Below are 6000 nucleotides of genomic sequence, written 5' to 3' on the forward strand. Positions count from 1 at the left end.
TCTGAAGGAGGAGTATCTCGGGATCTGTTCTTGCTGGAGGGACTGGACGGTCCTACTCCTCAAGACGCAGTTACTCCCGAGATACAGAGGAACTTTGCAGAAGTCATTAAGCTGATTCGTCAGCATAATGGCCTTGCGGAAGGATCGCCGCTACCACCGTCCGAGCCCACGTCCCGGCTCGAGTCATTTTGGGGCCCGAAGAGGGAACCCAAAATGATGGTGGGACTGCCGCGATCAGAGCTTGCAGACTCGGTCCTGGACCAGGTGGAGAATCTCGTCTCAGGGCGAGAGGATTCGCTGAAGTCTGGTCGGTCTTCCAAGCTGCTTCCTCCTCCCCTACAGCATCAGAGGCGTTTCTATGTGCCATCGGAAGACCCGATACCGCCGAAACAGGTTAACCCGGAGTTAGCAAGGCTGACTCCAGGTGTGTCCCTGCAGCAGCTCCTGTCGGAGAACCTCTGGTTCTCGCAGCAGGAGGCACTCGCCCTGGAATCTACCGCTATGGCAGCATTCCATGCAGTCTCTTGGCTGGATTTGTGGTCCCTCACAATATCCAAAAGTTTGCGGTGCCGGCTCTGGGAGCTCTGCTCTTGAAGACGACGCGTCTTTCAGGAGACTGTGCCAGTCTGGAGGAAGAGCTATCTCTTACCTCGCCCATCAAACTGCTAACCTGTGGGCCAACTTGGTTCTTCGTCGTAGGGACGCAGTCCTTACCCGAGTGACCAAGGGGGCTGGGCGTGAGGCGGCACTCTTTCCCGGAGAGATGGTGGACGCTGCGGTGGAAAGGCGGCGCACTGATGACAGTGACTGCTTGGTTCACCAGGCAGTCTCGAAGGTTTCTGGGCAATCTCGAGTAACTGCGGCTAAGCCTAAGAGTTTAGCTGGCGCTTCCACGGCGGCTAAGACGGTTGCTCCGCCTAAGCCCCGTGTGAAGACTCCTGTTGTTTCGACTTCTGCGAGAGGAGGCCGTAACCAGCCCTCCTCCCAGACCTCCTTTCCCCGAGGAGGTGGTGGGAAGAAGTCGAAACGAGGTGGGAAACGCTAGGGACGGCGTTCCCCCTCACCTGCTGCCGGAAGTGGGGGGGTGCCTAGCGAGCCATTGGGCAACTTGGCAGCGCTACGGCGCCGAGAACTGGATAGTAGACGTCCTTCGGCAGGGATATCTACTACCCTTCGAGTCTCGGCCCCCCCTCATCTCCAAACCGGTCCATCTACAAACCTATGTCCGGGGATCATCAAAGGACAACGCTCTTCGACAGGAGATCAAGACCATGCTGGCGAAACGAGCTGTAGAAATCGTAGAGGATCAGTCACCGGGCTTTTACAGCCACCTCTTCCTAGTGGAGAAGGCATCGGGGGGCTGGCGTCCAGTGATAGACCTCTCTCCCCTGAACCGCTTCGTTTGCACAACTCGGTTCATGATGGAGTCGGCACGCTCCGTGCTCGACTCGATCAGGGGGAACGATTTCATGCTTTCAGTGGACTTGAAGGACGCGTATTTTCAAATACCCATCCATCAGTCCTCCAGAAAGTACCTCCGCTTCATCTTCGACGGGACGGTGTACCAATTCAGGGCACTTTGTTTAAGGTTTCTGTCACCGCCCCACAGGTGTTCAGGTGAGTGTTCACTCTGGTGTCAGCTTGGGCCCATTCGCACGGGATACGTCTTCTGAGGTATCTCGACGATTGGCTGGTCCTGGCGAGCTCCCGCTCGCAGTTGCTGCAGGACAGGGATCGGCTCCTCAAGTTTTGTCACGATCTGGGGATTGTGATAAACTACGAGAAGTCCGATCTCGAACCCAAGCAGAAGATGAAGTACCTGGGTATGCTGATAGACACGGTAGCAGGGCAAGTCTTTCCCGCAGACTTGCGGATCAGCAAATTCAGGGAGGCAGCCGGCCGGTTCCTGTCTCGGCAGGAACAGGCAGCACAGCAATGGCAAGTCGTGATCGGCCATCTGTCGTCACTCGAGAAGTTAGTCCCTCACGGGCGCTCTTACCTGCGGTCTCTCCAGTGGAGACTAAGGGAGAGTTGGTCTCAGGCAAAGGATCCTCCTTACTTTCCTGTGTCTCTCACGGTGACCAGAAATTTCGGTCCCAGAAAGTTCGGTCCCAGAAAGTTCGGTCTCAGAAAATTTGGTCCCAGAAATTATTTATATACTGACAATGAAATCGTAATCTAACTGATGAAAAAATTAAACAAAGTAAAGAATTAGAATTTTATTAATAAAAGTGTAAAAAAAGGTATGTTTCTTCAACAAAAAAAAAAACCATATCAGTATAATATAAAATAGCATATTGTGCACAAAATCAAGAAAATTGGGTCCCAGAATATTCGGTCCCGGAAAATTCGGTCCCATATCAGAAAAAATACTGTAAATGCATAGAAGTTTAAAAAGCAAAAAAATATAAAGTAACAAGTTCCTTCTTATCAATAAATACATAATCGATTATTTAAGTCATACATAATATTTCATTTTATCAAATTTATCATACCCTGAAATAGGTTAATATTTGGTCGCAATTTACTTAGTTAAAGAAGAGTCCTGTCATATGTTGCTTGAGTTTTGTCCGGCAATAAAATGAAAGCTCTTGGATAACATCTCCCATTTATGAAGGCAGGAATGGTGAAACAGCTGATATCATATACTTGGTGATGATTTAAATGTGCCATCCATTCCTAAAATTGATGCATTTTCCAGTTGCTGAAGACCTTCGTCTGAAGCGAAGATTAAAACCCGCTTTTCATCATCACTGCCTGTGTCGCATTGCAGGAACAAATGACCGCCTTGTAAATATTTAAAAGTATCTGGTAATTGAAATCCTGTTCGCCGAAGAGGCAATGGAGGAGCGCCAAAAGCTTTATTACGCCAGTTTGTAATGCTTCTAGAAACCGTTTGCAACCGTGGTAATTCATATTTTGCATTCTCACTAATATTACTTGTAGCTTCGGAAATGAGCACCCGAGTACTTGTTCACTCCTTCCTGCAACTTTTTCCTCAATGTTGAAATGGCGAGACGACATGATCATGACTGTTGATTGTTAAAATTTTATTATAGGCTCACCTGGTTTATTTTCTGTATGAACAAGAGCACAACATGTGTTACAGTTCTCACAGCGCCACAATTTCTGTCTTGTCGGAACTAAACTTATGAAAGTTTAAACATAGTAACTTCATCAATCAATTGTCTTTGTTTTTTTCACTTTTAAAATATTTTGCAGCCATGATGGGTTCTTCAAACAGGAAAATTGTGCTTATCCTGGACGAAGAGTGACTAAAAACTGAGTTACAAATGTCACCGTTTCTTATATAGGCTGGTGTCAATGAATGTTAATGAAAATACACAAATTATCTTTCTCAAATACCATTACAAGTGCTTAAAGTCCTATATGACAAAACTACCCAAAAACATCATTTAACACCACGTACCCTTTTGCTTACAGTTTGTAAACAAATCCCAGGCTCACAAAGTTCTCACGCTCTTGTTCATCTTTGTAAAATTGATCTCTAAAGCAAACGAGTCATTAAAGTTATTGATAGAAATAAAAGATTTTCATTTCTTCTAACATCATATTTTCCATATATTTATGTCTTTTTTCAGAAAGGTTATATTGGGCTTGGTTGTTAGATTTTAGAAATTTTCTGGGACCGAATTTTCTGAGAATGAGATTTCAGGACCGAATTTTCTGGGACCGAATCTTCTGGGACCGAATTTCCTAGCACCGTCCTCTCCAGAAAAGGTGAGGCGGAACCTAGCCTGGTGGCTCGACGACAAGAACCTCTTAAGAGGAGTGCCCATCCGCACTCCCCCCCCGGAGATGCTGCTGTTCTCAGACGCATCGACCGAGGGATGGGGCGCACACCTGGAGGAGTTGCTGACTGCAGGTGTGTGGGACCATCACGACAAGCACCTTCACATCAATGTCCTGGAACTCAAGGCGGCGTTCTACGCTCTCCAAGAATTTCAGGACCGCTTGGTGGGACACTCAGTGGTGTTGTGTGCAACAAACACCACAGTAGTGGCATATGTCAACAAGCAGGGGGGCCTAGTGTCTCTTCCGCTTCACCAGTTGACGGTGCAGGTGCACGAGTGGGCCACGGCTCACTCGATAGAGCTGTCAGCGCGCTACATTCCAGGCAAGAGGAATGTAGTAGCAGACAAGCTCAGCCGTCGGGATCAGGTGATAGGAACCGAATGGTCTCTACACCCAGACGTGGCGGAAAGGCTCTTCAACCTGTGGGGGCGACCGGTCGTAGACCTGTTCGCTACCCGGCACAACAGAAAACTGCAGGTTTTCTTTTCAGCCGTGCCGGGACCCATGGGCATCTGCAAGAGGAACGCTCTCCAACACCCCTGGGACAACCTCTTCGTCTACGCCTTTCCTCCCTTCTGTCTGATTCGGAAAGTGATCAGCCGAGCGCTGCCCACCCCGAATCTCAGGATGATCCTGGTGGCTCCCAAACGACCTCAGGCCGTTTGGTATCCGGACCTGCTGGCTCTTCTTGCGGAAGCACCGAGAGAGCTACCCCATTGGCACAACCTTCTAGCCCAGCCACAAGTAGAACGGTACCACCAAGCAGTCCAGTCCCTTCAACTTCACGGCTGGCTGTTATCCACCATCTCTTGCAAACGAGAGGCTTTTCTCGTAGCGCAGCAACAGAGATGGCTGGACACGTCCGACAGTCCTCTCCGAGAGTCGTCAGACAGGGATCTGACCCTCAAGACCCTCTTCTTGCTGGCCCTGGCATCGGCGAAGAGAGTAGGGGAACTACATGGTCTGTCTTTTGATGTTAAACACACCAGAGGCTGGGGATCTGTGACGCTCTATTTCGTCCCGAACTTCGTAGCTAAGACTCAGAATCCGTCGATCCCTGACGACAGGTTCGAGTCTTTCACGATCCCCTCCCTTCTGGACTTCACCGACAATGATGCGGATGAGATGCTGCTTTGTCCTGTGAGGGCGCTACGGCGCTATCTGAAGAGAACTCGACACCTCAGGCCTCAGGCCTGAGTGTCAACGCCTCTTCGTTAGCACTGGGGTTACCAAAAAAGAAGTATCCAAGAACACGCTTTCTTTCTGGCTGCGTGAGGTGATCAGGAGAGCGTACAAGGCTGATGGTAGCGACGACATCCGTACGCTCCGACCGAGAGCCCACGAAGTCAGAGGTATTGGACCCTCTTTAGCGTTCCGTAAGAACTTCTCCGTGGCGCAGGTCCTGAAGGCAGGTGTCTGGGCCAACCAGACCACCTTCACGTCCTTCTACCTTCGGGATATTGACCACAAGTCCTTGGATACTTTTTCCTTGGGACCTGTGGTCGGCTGCTCAACACGTTGTGTAAGCTTACCAGCCACCCCGAGCAGGCAGAACAGCATCGATTCCTGGTTATGACTGGGAGAATGAATGTGCGAATGAGAGTGTGACTGGCTTCTCTTCACCATCTTTCTCTACCTCTACCTGTGGGCAGAGGGATACGGTCGTCACCATGCTGGAAAGGAGTCCGATGCAGGTAAGCTACTCGACCGAGCTCCATCCTATCCCTTTCACTAGGGATAGGAGCGTATATCCACCACTTTCTCCTACAAGGGGGGAGGAAGTGGATGCCTACATGAGACAAACCCATGACTTTATATTTGCTCCTGTACAGGAACAAGTTCTTACAATGCTGGTACGAAGAGATACGCTTGCCTCTCTCTTAGTACTCGGCCCAGAGGTCTGACCATTGATCCTGCGGTGCACACCCCAATCAATCGGACAGAGGCTTGGATCCCTCCCTCGCTCTTACGACCAGGGAGGCACTCCAGGGATGGACAAACACCAGTCTGTTCATTCAAAGACTCAGATTCCTCCCACCAAGAAGTGAGTCTTCCTATTGTTAAAGGACCGATGGTTTGTATTACGTATCGGAACAAATGACAATTTGTCGAAAATTGCATTTTTCCTAACTATACAAACCTGAGGTCCTTTACATATAGTCCCTCCTCATGTCACCCCTCACT

General features: G+C 49.4%; 1 protein-coding gene across 1 annotated transcript in view; it reads right to left on the minus strand.

The window, feature by feature from the left end:
• Positions 1 to 6000, minus strand: part of LOC135206085 (protein transport protein Sec61 subunit alpha-like 1) — a 39121-nt gene that overhangs the window by 32294 nt on the left and 827 nt on the right. The gene's annotated exons all lie outside the window — the stretch shown is intronic.

Source organism: Macrobrachium nipponense, chromosome 29 (assembly GCF_015104395.2).
Source record: "Macrobrachium nipponense isolate FS-2020 chromosome 29, ASM1510439v2, whole genome shotgun sequence".
NCBI lineage: Eukaryota > Metazoa > Arthropoda > Malacostraca > Decapoda > Palaemonidae > Macrobrachium > Macrobrachium nipponense.